Genomic DNA, 19,744 nt, shown 5'->3' on the forward strand with positions numbered 1-19,744 from the left:
CAACGGCCAGAGACCCTCCACCTCAGCTGCACGCATCAAGACACGGCAGCAGCACAAATCAGGTGGCAGCACAGAGGAGGGAACATCAACAGGCACCCCAGCAGCCAGCATGCCCACAACACCACCACCACAGGTCCCCCCAATGGATGCCACAGAAGGCACTGCCTCTGGTGGCAGCAGCACCATAGGTGACACCCCATTGATGGCAGCATGCTCGGACACAGAAAACGGGGATGCCGAAGTCAGATCCATCCATGACCTGTCCCAATCCCCCTGTCTGTCCCATCCCGTACAACATGAGGATACCACGCAGGGGCACCCACAAGACGACGACTGGCCATCCCCCACAAGCCCTGTGGCAAGGCAACATGAGGACAACAGCCCCTCTGTGACACCCCCGCAAATGGCCATGGCCCAGCAGAGGCAACAGTCCCTCGACCAGTTGATCGAACAACAGCAGCAACTGGCCACACTCCTCAAGGACCATGCCGATGAATGTGGGGGCACTAAGGCAGACATAGAAACATCAACTGAGACACTTAGGGCAGAAATGGAGAGAGGTACAGAGACGCTAAGGGCACAAATTGAGAGAAGCACCGAGAGCCTGAGGGGGGAACTGCATGCGACGTCCAAAGACGTATGTGCCGAACTTGCCGCAGTGCGCCGTGTGCTCACTGAGCTCTCGCAAACCCTTAGGGACATGCATGGACGTGAGCAGGCAGACACATCATCCGTTGCAAGTTCCGTCCAGGGCAGCCCCCAACGTAGATCTGGAAGGAACCTGCGCTCCACAGGCAGGGGTGCCCCTGATACCCGCAGAGGGGGCATGCAATAGCGACAGCCCACTGACAATGAGCATCTTTGGACACTGGTGTTCGGGGGGGAGGTAGGAGGGTGGAGGGGGTGTGTTGGGCTCACTTGGGTGGCGGGTCGATAGGGTGTTCAACATTATATCACATATGCCATAAAAAGTGCACGATCAACCAATGAGAAGTGTGGACATTGATCTTTGTGTACTAGGCCATCATAGGCGTACAGTCCATATTGTGCATGTCCCAGACACACGCAGTGCCACGAGTCCCGTGTCCATGTATCAGCCACCAGGCGTGAGTGCTAGAAGCACACATCAATGAGATGCTGACGAATGTCACGGCCCTCCGGTGCCTCGCAGACTCCATGAGGTGCTGCCACATCCCCACCCTCATCATGACCATCATCAGGTGCTTGCAGTTCTGCGTCAGGGGGCATGGGCACATTTCTACGTACGCACATGTTGTGGAGCATGACACATGCCATCACCATCTTTGCAACCTTCTCATGGCGGTACAGGAGTGCCCCGCCAGACCTGCTGAGGCAGCGGAAACGGCCCTTCAGTAGGCCGAATGCCTGTTCTATGACTACACGGGTACGTGAGTGGGCATGGTTGTAGTCCTCCTCATGCTGGTCCCGTGGGTTCCGGACTGGTGTGAGGAGCCATCTCTTCAGTGGATATCCAGCATCACCTGTATGTGGACGAGAAACGTATGATGTGGAATGCCAATGATACGTACGCACACCCCCCCCCCCCTTCCTGCCAGGTCATTGCCAATTCACATACCCCACATTATCATGCTTGAAATGAGACTCACCGAGTAGCCAGGATCTGTTCCCTGCGTGTCGCTCCATGTAGCGTGGTATTGTAGAGTTCCTCAAGACCATAGAATCATGGGTTGATCCAGGGAATCGGGCACAACAATGTGTAATGATCCTGTTGGAGTCACACACCATTTGTACATTCAGGGAATGAAATTGTTTTCGGTTGCGGTACTGGGCCTCCATGGCATGTGGGACGACCAATTCAACATGGGTGCAGTCGATGGCACCAATGCAACCCGGTATGCCGGCAAGTGCATGGAATCCCACTTTTGTGTTGGTTATTTCCTGCTCCGAGCGTGGTAGAGAGATGTAGTCGTCTGCGTGCTGCAGGAGGGCATCGAGCACTTGCAATAGTGTCCGTGAGAACAGTGGCTGAGAAATGCCATGCAACTGTCCGACTGTGTGCTGGTAGGTGCCTGTGGCCAGGAAGTGGAGTACAGACACCACCTTCAGTAGGGGTGGGATGGCGGTTGGGCTATCTATCATGCTGACAAGGTCAGCCTGTGTCATGTCCACAATGGCGGCTATGGTGTCCCGGTCCAGACGGTAGAGGGTGTGGATCTGCTCATCAGTGAGGTTGAACGGATGTGCTCGGAGGCGTGGGATTGCGGGCTGCCTGCGTGGTGGTAGTGGCTGTGCTGGTGGGCCTTGCTGGCCCTGCCTTGGCCTCCTCCTCCTCCTGCGTCTCCTCCGTGCGGCTGGTTGTAGTTGGTGTTCGTCTTCTTCTTGGAGTCGGAGCACTTGCAGTGCTATCAGGTCCCCCAGGGCCAACATCGCGAGTCCTGCCGGTAGCATTTCGGTGTGGTTGTGGGAGGAGACTGGCTGTGCAATTTATGTGTTTTCAGGCTGTATGGCCTCCACCTGTGGTGATTGATTCCACCTGTGCAAACTGCTCTCCCCTTTGGCCGAGCACGTCCCGCGCACAACGCTGCAAATCGGGGAATTGTATCTTGCTATTGCAATCATGTATTTGTACCCGATGGCCGTGTAAGATTGGTTGATATGTTCATTCTGCTGTGGTCCCATTGTTTCCCATACTATCTGTGCAGTCGCGAACAGACTTGTGAAGGGTCAGTGGAACGTAGTACTCGAGTAACGGTGGGCCCTCATGCATCACTGTACCGAGTTGCAACGACGGGCGGGGCGTCCCATTTGTGGGTGAAGGCAGTTGCCATTTTCACACACAGCCGCACTCGATGGAATAATTAGTGATTTCAAACGGCCACAGATGCCTTTTCGACGTGATGTTGCAAATGAGGAATTCGAAGGCCGGCGCTTTCGGTTATCAGCTAGCGGCGAGGAGATGCCCACAGGTCTGACTGCAAATATAACGTTCTATTGTTCATTGTCCTTGAGACAGGGCCCATGGCGAGGGAGCAATGATTGATATGAATAGTTTGGGATGCGCAATAGCTACGTGGGCGATGAGGCCGTCCGTTCCCAAATACATGTTACTTCACAACACTGGAATTACGGGCTGGGGCACTGTGGATTTAGCAGGCTGCATAACGCACAGACTCAATGGATGTTTCTAATGTTATGTGAGTAATTATTCAGGCGTTTTGATCCCGGGATGAGGGAATGATGAATGGATGCATGGGCAGGTGATTTGATACAGAGTTTGCCATGTACAGGGCTTCTTGGGATCTATCCGCCTCCCCTACGCTATGTGATGCAGGGCTGCCATAGTGGGACCATCGTCTATCTGGCCTTGTTGAGCCCTCCCTGTCTCGACGCGCCCTCAGACACTTGTGTCCATGCACGTTGACATTCCCATCTGATGGAATCTGTTTTGACAGACGCATGCACAGGTACACTCGTTTGTGATGGTGTTTGCACCTCGATATAGATGGTTATGAGTCGCAAGTGGTTTTGGGGTGGTGATGATCCTTTTGAGTGGGCTAGCATGCATATGGCTGTGGTTTTCGTGTGATCATTGAAGTGAGTTGTTCGAATGTAGTTCTGATGGCCATTCAGTTCTTGTTCTTTTCTTTTGGTTGACAGGTATCTCCTCCCCTTTTGCCACTGCCATCTGTATGCCACTCCTGCAGATGGATTTTACTCCCGACACCTGCTGCTTCGTGTTAATCAGTGGAGCAGCATTACGATCTTATGGGACGATCGCCAATGGGCCACATGCCCTTACGCAGTACTGGTGGCTCGGTGCAACATTTCGGCCTTTCAGCTGGACTAGTGCCTCCCCATTGGGTCGGCCCTGCGGTTCTGTGCGCTTCCATGTTGCCTTTTCGTACGTGAATGTGGCTCTGTGTACCATGGGGGAACAGGGCGACACACAGGTAGTGGCTGGTCATTTCTTGCGGATGCAGCCCACAATGGTGATTAGTGTTTTGGAGTTCATGGCCTGATGGCTGTATGGGCTTGGTGACTTTGATGTGCATAAAATTTCTAATCTGATTTGGCCCGTGTAGCGTTTTTCTTTGCAAGTGATGTGGCATATGCCTATTTGGGGGGCGATGTATTGTGAGGAGATCTGCATTGGGTTCCAGCTTCGGGGTTTAGTTGCGTGGTACTGTGCTGGGCGCGTTTGCCTACGAAGCCCAGTGAGGTCAGGGATGGGGGCTGCCAATATGACTGTTTGAATGTTGTCATGCTCAGGGGCGGGGGATTGGGTTTTGTGTAACAGATGCCGGTCAGCCAGGTGGACTGGTGGAATGATGTGATTTTCGGAATATTGCTGGTCACAGGTGCCTGTGTTTGCGTGCGTTTCTTGGTGGGGGACTGTGGTCATGTCCATTGGGATGGCTTCTGTATTCGTGCCATCTGTGCCCTGCAGCTCCCATTGGCCCCTCTTGTGTTTCTTTTGTTCGTTGCCATGCATGGGTGACTTGTACATTTCAATGGTTGCATTGTGGCTTCATTGCACCTACGGGGAGTTGTACTTTGTGGGCAGGGAGCGGTGTACAGGCACTCAGTGGGGCCGTTTACGGTTGATTCGCGATGCCGTACTTCTCGCCATGGCGGAATGGTACATTACGCCATGCCTGATGACGTTAGGTACATGTCCGCTAGGGTCGGAATTGGCGTACCCTTGCGCCATGGTGGTGTTTGCGGTTTGGCATGGCGCGCGCGCGCGTGCTTGGTGCAGTTAGCGTTGCCGTTCACTACGGTGTCGCTAATGGCTTCGTACTTTGCGGTGACGGGTCATAGTCGCACCGAGCGCTATTCGATGGCGGTATTGCATTTCCGCCATCGTTTTTCGATTTCCGCCAGGGTCGTAATGAGGGCCAATCACTTAGTAGAAATAAATCCCAAACATTAACAGAACAGAAACTGCAGTCAGGGGTGAATATGCAGTCACATGCTGTGCACAATTGAAAATACATTTGGTAAAAAATAAAAGTCACGCAATACATTGCTAAAATGGAAAATGCAGAAAATCTACAGTAAGCAACAAGTGTCATATAGGTGAAACACAGTTAGAAGCTGTCAATAGTGCAAGCGTGGCGACTGCCATCTCAATAGTGCTTGTGTGACAACTTCCCATGATCAGTTTAAGAATGCTGTGTTCATAAGTTATATTTTGCAGATAGCGCATAGGGCGTAGCTCAGAAATCTGAAAATGGACATCCTATGTCTGAGGTCAATAATTCAAATCCTTCACCTAATGTACATACTGTTAACACACAGCATAGTATTATGAGTTAGTGCCAGGGTGTGCAAGATGTGGTACTCTTGATGTTATGACCTACAACTCCTATGACCCCTAACTACTGACCATGATGACTAGGTCTGATTGGAGCCATGTTCCCAAACATCTGAAGATCCAAATTTAGCAGATTCCTGAGTTAATGTAACAATGTGTGCTTAAGTATGCATCACATGAAAGGGGACAAAAAGCTCCTAATGTTAGAGTATGTTACAGTATGTTTTTTATGGTCCAGCTATGCTGTCCTAATCTGTGTGTGCTATAGATTGCTAAAACAGAGAAACTCCATGTTCTGATATTCAGCAGCCATAAATCTGCCAGTCGGCTCAAATTTGTCTGCTCGTCTTTCCAAGCAATAACTGCTGTGTGCCCAAAAGTACTTCTAGTTATAATCACTGACTCTGTGGTTATAAATCATGAATTTTGTATTTTACATACATGGAAATTAAGTACTGCATGGGCACCCACTCAGAAGAAATGGTGTTGTCTATACCTGATCAACGTTTAATGTTGTATTTTATGTAATGGACCTGCTCAGGAAAATTGTAATTGATGAACTATGCCTACGCATTGTTACTGCGAACAAGGCCAGACACTGCTTTGGCTATCCAATAAACCCCATGTGTGGGCGATCTGGTTGATTCATAAAAAAATAAAGCAATATGGACACATTTCATCGAGAGGTACTGTATCACCGTCCTCTGCTAATTGGAATGATGGAGTTGATCCTGATGTGCTAGCTGTGGATACTGGAATCTAGCCAAGCTAGACATAATGGAATCAGCAATCCAGTGTGCTAACTTGGCCTGATGAAACACAGCACTGTTGTGCTATCTAGGGAACAATTAAATCTAGCACTGGTGTCCTAGCTAGACATTGTGGTATTGGACACTTCTTTGATAAGTGAGCATATTAGTTATTAGAGCTGTGTTAAATGGGTCTAACATAATCTAGCAACTCCATGCTACCACTGTATATTAAAAAATGAACATTGTGCTTAGACCCTGGATCGTATAGCTTGTGGCAACTCCCTTGTTTTGGAAGCAAGCTATTCAAAGCAACACAGGATCGAATCCCGGGTCATTGCTTAGAAACCTCTTCGAAATTAAAGGAAGAGTGCGCTCAAAAATATTATTGTCCCGATTGTTCTGGCATGTCGTTTTAAGCATACTGTGATCGATCATAAAACATGTTCCTATGCATTTGACCTTAATTTTCCACACGTTTACACATGCGAAAGCGTGTTGGGCGCACCCATATTGTAAGTTCAAGTGCGCTCGCAACAATAAATCACAACACCCACCCCTGAAGCTGACATCACTTTTCCGAACGACCTGCTCCACCTAATTTCATTACGTTCGTGGCCAGCGTAGCCCAACGTGCCACGTCATCAGTCAGGCCCGCAGAAACAGGAAGATAAACACAAGATAAACACAGATATCCTCACACAGAGCATACTTTCTCTGTCTTGCCCAAAACGGCATTTGCGTATAGAATATTTCAATAATACATCAACAACAGTCTGCAATGTTGCAAGTGCTTTTATTTTCCTAAGAATGCTCACAAGACATTATAAACTCCAGGAAACAAATGATTTTTAAATTTAGCAGGTAAGTTAGAGCTTACGACAATCGCATGACTCTCAAGATACGCAGATTACGATGAACGCTCAATGTTCTTTGTCCTTGTGTGTCCTTGGCTTGCCATATGGCACAACAGCAAAACCATTCAAACGACCCACTTGGTCCTCCATAGATCGAAAAGAGATCACAGTGCACTCGGACAAAGTTTACTCCACCGTCAATTAGTTATTATGTATACAGCACCCTACTCATTTTAATCCCAATAACAATTTTATGTAAACTTGAATTTACACAATTTCTGGAAATTCCAGGGTTAGTTTCTATATATGAGCAACCAGTACGATGTATCACACACTTTCACACTAACTTGCAGTATGTCTGCTATTAATGTATTCAAAGTTATCTTTTTTTTTTATTCCCCACAATTCATGTCCTTCGAGCAATTGCTACCTAGCATTCAAGGCCAAATTACAATAAGGCACTTGTCCTATTCAAAGGCAGAAATGTTTAGCTTTCGATTTTGGCAAAGAATGTAGGGAAAAAAACGAAAAGGCATTGATGCAGTACAGTTTTGTAGAACAGGAAGGACAGCTTGAAAAATCTATGTAAAGATATGCTAAACCACGTTAAAGTGTCAACAATCACAAATTGTGTGTGTTGCTGCAACGCTCTTGTGTATATCAGCCCTCAAAGGAAATTCCACATAAACCCAACCTCAACCTCATCCAGAAGTGTTTCATGCAACCAAACGGCTTACCTGTTGACAGAGTAGTCGGCTCTAGCATATTATCGTATTTTTCGCAATGTAACTTGTGAGAGTTAGATAGACCTTAGCATTACCTACATGGAGAGATTATCACAGTTTACAGAAGCTGCAATCTGTAGACGGATGAGTAAAAAATCATTTGTAGCCTTCCATCTCCTATGTGATAATCTTATGTACACTGTTTTACCAATCAACGGTGCATGTTTAGACACTGTGTGTGATGTCATTACTGGCGCTGTAGCCTGCCAAAAGTCACCTGGGTCAGCCCTCTCTGTTACCATCATGCAAGACAGGTGACATAGTACATCCCTGAGCAGTGGGCCAACTTGTTTTAAAAATTGTTGTATCTGGTAAAAGTGCATGATCGTGCTGCTGAATGAAACAGTGGTTCTTCTTGGGAAGTCTGGGTCAAGCCATGAAGGGGCATGAGGCATTGAAGAATTGGTTCCCACTATTTGAGTAGGGTGTGCCCTTGGCATCATTTCAGTATTCAGAAGGGTGAGAATACCTTGGTGGCACAGGATAACAAAGCCAACGTCGAATGTCTCTGACTGTTTGTCTGCTATCCAGGAGCGGTGTGCCTTCAATGATCTCACCTTCATCCAAATTCTCACTGTGTCTAGAGCACTGGTTCTTTCTAGGCCTTTCCAAAGGCACCAACATTCACTCTGTATTGAGAGAACTTTTGTGATATATATATTTTTTTATTCTGTAAGAAATCACATACTAGAATTAACTGGACAATATATTTGTATGATCTAGTGAAACTCAGATACTAGGCACAGTATAAACCAATAAAGCTGATGCAGGATATCACATTTAATATAGGGGAGTTTGACCAAGGGGTCTAATATTCAATTACAGTTTCTTTTTATTTCAAATTTTATTATTTGCCATTTATGATTTGCCATTTATAAGACCCCCAGGTGTAACTGTGAGCGCATTTTACAGAGAGCTACAAATCATTTGAATCTAGAGGTATACATTTTGACAAGGTCGGATTTTGTAGGACCAGGCTCTTTTGCAATGTTTTCTGGCATTGTATGGGTCCTGGGAACAAAATCAGCATCCAGTCCATGAGTATGCATGACCAATACAGTCAATGTCAGTTCTTTGCAATAACGAAGCATCCCAAATATTCCTGAAGTTCTCGCTTGTTCCCTAGATACATTGTTGTTATGGGCAAGTACAGCTAGTCTCGTTCTAGCCCCCATACCGTCTGTGCCAAAGTGCAACCTTTTGGGCCTGTACTTTAGGCACATATTATGGAACACCTCCAAATCTCCAGTGTGACAGAAATCTGTAGGTACCTTAAGGTCTCTCGGAAGCGTTTCATCATACACAATCTTTTCAAGTGCTTTGTGTGGAGGTGAACACGGCACCAACCACTTTCACTTCCGTTCCTCCTCCCTTGACAACAGTCCATACGCACATTCGTGGATATGTTGGTTTTCTGTCCATGCATGTACGTTGGAACAATGGTGCATCAATGAAGGCCATTTCTCAAGTAGAATTTCCACAGATCCATCACAAGTTTTGGAGCTCCAGCAAAGATGGTTGCTGTTGGACTGACACCATTTTATAAGGTTTTATGTACCCTTTTTTCCCCAGCAGCTGTAATTATTTTATTGATTGATTTAGCAACGTGCCATACATCAAATTGATGCTGAATGTGTGGAAACAGCTCTCGCATGGCCTTCGCTATCCAAACGTGCCTGTCAGTGGCTATCAGGTCTATTTCCATTCCCCTGGATTCCAGAAGTTGAATGGATTTGATGCATGTTTCTCCATGGCAACAGGTGATGAACATTCGGACATCTGCACCATGACAGAACTCACAATTTTTTTACTTTGCATGTCTTGAAAGTAGTAAGTGAAGTACTTGGCAGAAAATCCGGGACTCTCACAAAGTCTGTCCCCAGTTAGTCAGAAACGTTTGCCAGAGTATGTACAGTCCATTGACATCTGTTCAACATTCCAAGCATGACTAATAGCATGGAATACAAATTCCCTTTAGTATTTGTAGTATTGAGTTTTACCAAGGAACTCAAGACCCACAAACTGACATAAACTGGAAATCTTGCTGAAAGTCGATCCACTGTACAGTAAAGCTGCTGAACAAAGTACATTCCCAGCTTGTATTTTTCCGAGCATCGGTTCAGAGGACAATGTAAATGTATTGTGGAGGAGGACACAGGTTGCTTGTATTTTCAGGTTGGTGCCTTGTAATGCTCAAGACACATTCACCAATGGCTCCCCAAATATCTTGGTCTCGATTGTATCTTCACATTACAGCATGTGAACAATCTCTATCAGGCAGCTATCGAACACAATGTACTTTTGCTCCTTTAGTAGCCAATCGTCCTGCAGTACTGATTTCTGTGAGTCGACGGTGGTGGACAAATCCTCAAGACTTTGCAAACTGAAGTCGAGATCTTGTGCAAGATCATCTGTCAATTTCATTGAAGCTTCAACCTCTGTCAGTTCATGATGTGAGAATTCAACATGAATTAGAGAAACAGCTAACTTTGAATGTTTTTGTGGTAGAACATTTTTAGTGGGTGTAGATTGTGTGAATGGGTTGGCAAGCAGTTGCAATGCATCATCACTTTCTTCATTTTCATGTGTTTGACCTGACACAAAGTAGCAATGGTCCAGGCTGACTTTGTAAGGATCACATGTGACATTCCATTCATTTTCTGCCCACTGGACAAATGCATCACTAGTCTGCTTGTTGACTATGCCACGCTGTGCCTGTGATATTAGTTGCTCCAATGTGAAATCTGTTTGGCAAGCGACATCTCTGGGTTCAAGCAATGTCTGTGACTTTATACTCCTCTTACTTCTGGACTTCTAAAAGAATAAATAGAAGAAGATGCTGAATGTATTACACACATACAGAACATACGATGTTGCAGCTAAAAACCTAGAAAGACTAAAACATCTACTCAAAATTTGTGAAAAACAAACTGGTACGTTCTTTATCCGTGATTTCTTGATTTGCTTCGAACAAGTGGCCTTCGCTTTACGGACAGTGACATCAAGCTGCAATAAAGATTTTTTATGGTTTTAATACAAAAAATGTATTTTCTAAGCAAATAAACCTAAGTTCATATCTACAAATTGAAATCAACTAGACGGACTGGGAAAGATTGCAACAAAATTAAAATGTATTCGTAATGCAATGAGAAGCCCAATCTTACTACATACATGTATTTCTCATTTACATGCGCCTCTACTAAGTCCACATCTGGAGCACATTATTTGAATAGAGTAATATACAAAAAAAATACAAAGTCAACCAAAGCGGACAATAAAAGTTTGCATTCGACAAAGCACCACCAAGCTAAGTATTTTACATAGACTTTGAACCATATACTGTTTGGGTTGCAGGTTGCAACACAAATAGAACATTAGTATGGATAAAACCTCGAAACGAGTGTATGTGACTTGATCATAACATTCAGTTCATATTTCACCTGATATCCATCCGAGTTCAAACATGTACTTGATTTGAGGTCACCCAGTAAAAAATAGTGATTTCAATGTTGACCTTAAAAGTATTTTGCTTTGTAATGTGTCCTTGGTAACTGCTCTGCATTAGGCGGGTAGTGCAACGTTACTACCAAAATCAGAAAAGTTTTAAGCAGTGCACGATTACATGCTTTTATGTCTCAAAGTATATCCAATTTCGGGTGTACTTTGATTCCTGAAAGTGAAATGTGAATAGAAATACCTCAAGCTGTGGACCTGTTCCAAAGGAGGACGAGAGAGTAGTCGAAGTTGCATCATCCACCTATAATACAAAACTTGTTTTAATACGGATTAAAAAGCAAAATGAAACAGAAAAAATGCAATGCAGAAGAAGGTACATACTGAACTCACATGCAGACAATGGTACACACGTACACAAACCCATACCTGCCACTTTGTACAAATAGCCAGTACTGCACATAATACATTTTGATATGTTTACATTGAAAGCATACCACATGCAAGTAGTTCAGTCGCATATGAAGAGTAGTGTAATATAATTACTTGGTATGTGTATGAGGTTGATGTTGACTCCGGAAAAGAAATTGATGCAGAATCTTGCTCCTGCATTTTCAGCCTAATGCCCGAAAATAGTACAATGGAAAAGGAAAATAAGTACTTGAAAAGTGTGACGCAATAACATTTCACTTTGTGCAGGTTGGTAGGGCTCACCATTCGGATAGACGGCATGTCAGTGGTTTCGTCACTTGCGAGAGTCTGTTCTCCATCAATGTGCTCTAAGTGAAGAACGATATGTCAATCAACACATTTCCCAAACATAATTTCTAAGGGGCACTGTGGAAGTTTTCATCAAAGATCACATTTGCTGGTTAGAGGCTCCAAAAAGTGTGGAAAGTATACTAAGATGAAATATTTGACACTTGTGTTGAATCCGGTGGAAAATGGAGTAATAGAACAGTGATGCAAATAAACAGATGGAAGATAATTCTTATTAATGCAGACCATCGTCTTACATACCAACAAACATAAAAAACTCAACGTTCAATACTCACCTCACCAGCCGCAAGCGGAAATTGAGTTGGGATGGCACTAGGAAGAACTCGATGTTTTTTTGTGTACCTTGACTGGTCGTACATATCCTGGGTGAAGTGCAGGCTGCAGATGCAGAATCGATTGGCCCTCACGTCGGCCAAGATTTCCTGGGCCCTAATTTCAATCTCGTCCACTTTACAACTGCTATTTCTAAGCCATCTTCTTATTAAATCAATATCCTTTGGGAATACATGCAGGATAGTACCCAGATCTTTGATGTGGCTTGCAGAAGTGCAACTGATAACCACACATGATGGCATTCTTGAAAAGTGAGTGAGATCTGTATAAAGAAATATGAACTATTAGCACAAATAACACAGGATGAATGTGAATAAAGCAATTTTCACCAGAGATTTGTCTTCAAAGTTTAATTAGAATAAAGACAGAAAAACTGTGTGACCTGCGCAATGAACTCTGCGTCAACTTTATTATACAATTGTTATACTGCATGACCATGTGGAAGTAATTAGTTAACTAACCCTTACCTTGGCGAACAGATGAGCAGTTCCAGCAAGCAGAGGAACAAGTATCCAGTAAACAGTAGCTTGATGATGATATACCTAGTAGATCTCCCAGATGTCCTCAAGGTAAATCTCAAGGTATTTATAATGGCTTACACAAGTGGGTGTGTATGTGACTGGATGACATGTTCATAGGCACCCACTCTGCCTCCATCCCAATGATTCCCATCTGCCATATGAACACACCGTGCCACCTTTCCAGTGCACAGGAATAGGCCTACTCCTACAGCATGTATTGGGATACCTGTGCCTCTCTCCTGCTCTGCACGACTCTCGAATCTAGGTGTGACCTCCGTCTCTGGCTGTTATATGTTGAGACCCACCTATTGTGGAACCTAGAACTTTCTCCCACTGTATAAGACTCTAATATCTAGATATAGCCTCCATCTTTATCTGCTATATGGTGAAATGTGGTGTATTGTGAAATGTAGGCATCTTCACGGCTTTGCAGGACACTAAAGTCTAGGTACGGCCTACATCTTTGTCTATTGTATGGTGAAACGTGGTGTATTGTGGGACCTGGGCTTCTCTCCCACCGTACAGAATTCCCAAAATCTGTGATAGTTCTGTGCATTTACTAGTCTTCATCACAGTCAGAAAATTGCTTGAAATTATTAGCATTACATTAGCTCACACTTAGAAAATTGTTAGGAACTATTAGTATTCCACTGAACCAAACCTAGAAAGGGCCCACTGTGATAGTACTTTGAATCTTCTAGTGTGCATCGCCTTCCTGTGCCATTCTCCTAGAACCGGTCTTACTACAGTTGACTCAAACCTAGAGGGTGCATGCTATGATACTGTGATTTATTTACACACTTAGGAATTGTTCTTGCAAGATTGAGTCACATCTAGTAAGCTACTTAATCTCATATCTTGAAAGTACCTCCTCTGATAGCACTATGACTCAGGTGCATGCACTGCACAATTAGAATTGCTCTCACCCGCTCAACTCACAACTAGAAAATTCCACCTGAGATAGTTCTGTAAGTTATTTACCTATGTTTAGATCATAAATCAACCCACACTCTCACCTCCCACATCACTATGCTTACTCTCTTCTCTATACCATCACACATTTAGAGTGCAGCTATACCCCTCGATTAATTTCAGCCTAGCTGCTCACATACAAACATTAACACATAAGAACGTCATCATTCTATAAAACACAGCTATACCTCATGACAAACCGGCCTAGCTGGACACATAAGCGTCCTACAGGCCCAACGCAGCCAGAACCCAGTCCTGGTGTCCACCACCCAGACTGCACACATTCAACTGCCATCAATCCCACCACACCTAAATGCAAAGATGCAGCTACCATCAGGCAATTACATCAGCTGCACACATAACCGGTTCACCCAAGCGCCCAACGACACCTTATTCTCTCAAATGACCTTGACTACGGTCCCCGAAGGCCTAATTTATTTACCTATGTTTTAGATCATAACTCAACCCAAACTCTCACCTGCCATATCACAACGCTTACTCTCTTTTCTACACCATCACTCAATTAGAGTGCAGCTATACTACTCGATCAATTTTGGCCTAGCTGCTCACATACAAACATTAACTCACAAACACCTCATCATTCTAATAAAACGCAGATATATTCCATGACAAATCGGCCTAGCTGCACACATAAGCATCCTACAGGCCCAACGCAGCCAGAACCCAGTCTTGGTGTCCACCCGCCAGACTGCACACATTCAACTGATAGCAATACCATGACACCTAATGATAGGATGCAGCTACCATCAGGCATTTACATCAACTGCGTACATAACTGGTGCTCCCAAGCACCCTGCAACACCTTTTTCTTGCAAATGACCTGGACTACAGTGCCCGAGGGCGTTCAACCTACCAGCGCATTGAGGTTATACCAATGATATATAGAGCGCTATATAAATGCCAAATAACATAACATAACATAACATATAGGGCAATAGGGCCAGACATGTAACACAAACGCAAACATTGTTGTGTGGGTCTTTCATTCTTTTGATAGTTGCATACTTTTTTAGCCCGTGAATGCCAGTTTGATGAGTTAGTCCAATATGTGGGTAGTAGTAATGGTGACCGTGCAGAATATGCATTTGAAGTGTGCATGTTTGACAACTTGAGCGTTCACACTCACTCAATGGCGAAAAGCCATTGACACTGGAAGGGTGGGTGGATGGGCATGAGGCGTGCACTAAAAGGCCGTAACTATGCTGAAGGGCCAAAAATGTCTGTTGATTGCAGGGCCTGGGCTTTGAAGAGGGGAGTCTGGAGAGACAGGGTCTGGGGAGGCCATGTGGACAATGGTGACAGTGCAGAAGATACCTTTGAAGTGTGCATGGTGTTTGACAACTTGAGCGGTCACAGCCACCCAGCCCCCTTGGAAGCGCATGGTCATAGATGTAAAAATGCCATTGATACTGGAAGGGGGATGGATGTGGACAAACTGAGCGCAAAAGTGCACCAACAGGGCTGGACTGGCCTACAAGGTACTGTGGTGATTTCCTGGTGTGCCTCTGCACTCTGTACCTATTTTGTATTGTAATTTCATATTATTTCATAGGAAAAGGGTGGCGCTAGATCAAAATGTGTAATATGGGACCACTTTGCACATCAAATACATGAAAGAGTGGGAAAAAGAAAATCAAGTCTCCAAAATCCAGCAAAGTTGCTGGGGGATCCTTAGGTAAGGGACATTAGCACATTTATGAGAATTCTCCCTAACACTCGTCCTCCCCAGACTAAGTGACAGGTGGATTTAATCCACTCCTGGATGAATCTCCTTTCTCCAGTCGGTCAAAGATCCTGGAGAGACCATCAGCATTTTGGTGGCTACACCCTGAGTTGTGTTCAATGGTGAAATCAAACCCTTGCACGCTGATTGACCATCTCAATAGTTTAGAATTTTCCCCTTTCATTTGCATCAACCATCTCAAGGGTTGGTGGTCAGTCTGAATCACAAAAGTAGATCCATGCAAGTATGTGTCATGATGCCTACCTCCAAGGAGCCAGGTCCGACCCAGCAACCCCAGAGGCAGGCATCATTTCCCTCCAGGGGAGTGCCAGCGGGCCCAAGCTGAGGCCCTTTGGACGCAGTCCTGGCGCCTTAGGCGCCAGGCTCATGTTGGACCTCTGTCCTGGCACCTTAGGCGCCAGGCTCATAAAGCTAGACATGTGTTCAAGTGTTTTAATGTGCACTTACCTGATGCAGACCATGCTGCCACATCCAGGCCCTCTTGAGGCCTGAATGGAACTACTTTACCTGTGGGACTACTTTCCACCCGGGTGTTGTTGGGGAAGGATACATACCTGATCGGAGGAAGAATACACACTTGGAACTTCTTCCAAAGCTATTTAAACCACACCCGATCAGCAACTCACGCTTCGCGTTGGTCTGCTCCTCGCTGGACGCTCACCGTGTCAGCTCCTGCATCTGGACTTCAGCCACGCCTGTCAGCATCCTGGGTCACCTGCAAAGGGAGACAAGAGACCTTACCAGCTAAATCTGCACCACGGAGACATCACACCGACGATCCTGAAAAGGAAGACATCATTTTTAAAAGCATTTCGTTACGATCGCTGCAGCGCTGCATTTCACTCACCTTTCCTGGGTGCCTCCATCTTCAGCAGCGATCATCCGGATACACAGCCACTTCCCAGAGCCTAGAGAAAAAGACAAGAATAAGAGGTGAGAGACGGAAGGGAATAAGACTTACCTGTTGGGTCATTCCCATTTCATTTCGGGTCTTGCCGCTTCCAGGCATTTTCCGGACCCCGGCCCCTATGGGGAAAAAGACAAAGACATTGAATGAGCGTATGCAAAGACAGTTCCCGAGCGCTCATCCAGAACTAACCTGCCATTTACTGGAACTGCACGTTTCACTTCGGGTCGGCGCCATATCTCCGGCATTCCGAACCCCGGCCCCTAAGGGGAAAAAAGACATAAGCATTAGCGCTTGCTGCAATAAGACAATGAACATTATTATTAAGCTTGGACTTTTGAACTTGCAACAGAACTTTTACAGAGCCTTACCTGAAGAGTCAAGCTTACCTGAACTCCCATCAATCCTCAATCCAGTGAAGTAACTGGGTTTCAACGCGCCCCTGCATCTGAAGCAGGATGGAGAGCTCATCCTTCCTGACCCTAAGGTGAGACGTCACGGGGAATCGTGGAAGGGTATCGTGGAGGGTTGAAAGAGAGTGGGAGGCTTGAGCATAACTCAGTCAGTAGGTAATACTCCCTTTTCACGCACAGGGGAATATTCCTGCGAGCCGGAGAAGCCAGAGTAGAGGGCCCTTCCTGTCCATCTTCAGAGTCCTGCGCTTCACCATTGAAGAAGCATCAGCACTCGAAGCCAGACCTGCGCCTCCGTGGGAATCAGGTGAGCATTACAGAACGCGAAGCCTACCCACAATTTCCCACCCAGGCGCTATGGAGACTTCCGAGACTGACCAGCTGGCCCAGCTTTTGGGGGAATTACGGGCAGACGTGCACTCAGCCCGCCAGGAGACTAACGCTCTCAAAAGAGAACTGATCTTATCCAAGGAAACCTAGCAAAAAGGTTATTACAGGCCCAGGCAGGGCACACTCCTTTACCTAATTCCGCAGACATTTCCACATCAATGGGTTTGAGTAACCCGGTACAAATTAATCTACCTGGAGACATGCCTTTGGCCCCGCCTGAACGTTTTGCGGGGGATCCCAAGAAATATGCCGTCTTTATGAACCAATGTCGTTTACACTTTCTATGCAGACCCGGAGCCTTCCCTAACGACCAGACCAAGGTAGCCTTTATACTATCTTACCTCAGTGGCAGTGCTGCCTATTGGTCTATTCCATTGGTAAATCAGGATGATCCCATTCTCCAGAATTTTCAGGGCTTCCAGGCCAGCATGGAAAGATTGTTCGCTCGACACTCCCAAGGACAGGCCGTTGATAACGAACTGCTATCCTTACGACAAGGTAATCAGGATCTTCTGTCCTACATTGCCACCTTTAACAGACTGGTTGTGGAAACTGGATGGCCAGAAAGCAAAAGGATCACATTGTTTCATCGAGGCCTGCACGGAGAGCTTAAGGATGTTCTAGCTCAGATAGTAAACCCACCCCAGGTCTGCGCAGACTACATTGACTTGGTGGTTCAACTTGATCACAGACTTCAAAATAGAAAAGCAGATCGGTTCAAGTATGAAAACCGAATACCGATCAAAACCCATGCTAACTCCAAGAGTACCGATGTATCTGAACCTATGCAAATCGGTGGTGTTAAAGGACCATTAACGCAGAAAGAACGAGAGAGAAGGCGGCAAATGCAACTTTGTCTGTATTGCGGGACTTCCGGTCACTTTCTTCGAAATTGTCCAGTTAAACCACTTAAGAAGGTGGTTGGAGCTACTGATAACAAATTAGTGACATGATTCGGGAAACGACCTAGCCCGACAAGCGTAGGGTCCGCTTGCCGAGCTTGAAAACTAACTCTTTGACCTTGCATTTTGTCATGCCAAGGGTGCTCGTGGACCCAAAACAGCCTCAGCAGTTGCATGCTATAAAAGCATACATCGACAGTGGAGCTATTGGAAATTACATAGACCGTGAATTGGCTTCCAGGATTAAGCTTCCTCTCCGCCCAAAAGTAACCCAAGATGTCATTACTACAGTAGATGGAACCGAAATAGCCTAAGGGCCTGTAACACATTCCACTGTTGAAGTGACACTGGTGGGTCAGGATGGACATCGGGAAGCAATCGTGTTTGATGTGATCAAGGCCCCACAATTTCAAGTAATTCTTGGAATTCCTTGGTTAGAAACACATAATCCCAGAATTGACTGGCGAGCAAAGAAGATAAGTTTTCCTGATTGTGAACCAACTTGTTATCCAAGAAATCCAGCTATGGGTCTAGCCTCAGCAACTTCCACCCCCGTACAGCTACCGTCAGAATACCAAGAATTCCAAGACGTTTTTCAGAAAGAACAGGCTAACACGTTACCTCCCCATCGGTCTTATGATTGCCAAATTGATCTGGTACCCAATGCTCAACTACCTTGTAATAGGATTTATGCTCTTACGGAACCTGAGAACCTGCATTTGCGTCAGTATTTAGATCAGTACCTAGCCAATGGTTTTATTCACCCGTCCAAGTCTCCTGTCTCTTCAGCTCTGTTCTTCGTGCCGAAAAAAAAAAGGCGACCTTAGAACGTGTATAGACTATTGTGCCCTAAATCAAATAACGATTAAGAATCGTTATCCACTGCCCTCGATCTCTGAGCTTATCGACCAGGTGAAAGACGCTTGTGTGTACACCAAGTTAGATCTCCGAGGAGCTTATCACCTGGTGCGCATAAAAGAAGGCGACGAATGGAAGACTGCATTCCGCACCAAATTTGGGCTCTTCGAATATCAGGTGATGCCCTTCGGTTTGTGCAATGCACCTGCCGCCTTTCAGACCTTTATGAATGATGTTCTTCCGGAACTTATCGATGTCTGTGTCATTGTTTACATTGACGACATCCTGGTGTACTCTTCTTCAGAATCTGATCACAGAAAACATGTTAGGGCAGTTCTTGAGAAACTGCGCCAGCACAGACTATTTGCAAAACTCGAAAAATGTGTTTTTCATACCACAGAAGTTGAGTTTCTCGGATTCATCCTGACACCTCAAGGAGTCCGAATGGACTCGCGAAGGGTGGACGCCATCCTCAAATGGCCATCTCCAAGCTCGGTGAAGGGAGTTCAGAGCATGCTCGGCTTTGCCAATTTCTATCGAAGATTCATCCTGGAATTTTCCCGAACAGTCCAACCCATCACCGCTCTCCTAAAGAAAAACGAACGCTTCGAATGGACTCTTGAGGCCGAACAAGCCTTCCAGGACCTGAAAACCAAATTCACCTCTGCACCTGTATTGAAGCACCCGCACCCAGATCTCCCGTACATAGGGGAAACCGATGCATCCAGTTCGGCCATGGGAGCTGTCCTGTCGCAAAGAG

The sequence above is a fragment of the Ambystoma mexicanum genome, chromosome 6p (genome assembly GCF_040938575.1).
Source record: "Ambystoma mexicanum isolate Mex_15411 chromosome 6p, UKY_AmexF1_1, whole genome shotgun sequence".
Taxonomy (NCBI): domain Eukaryota; kingdom Metazoa; phylum Chordata; class Amphibia; order Caudata; family Ambystomatidae; genus Ambystoma; species Ambystoma mexicanum.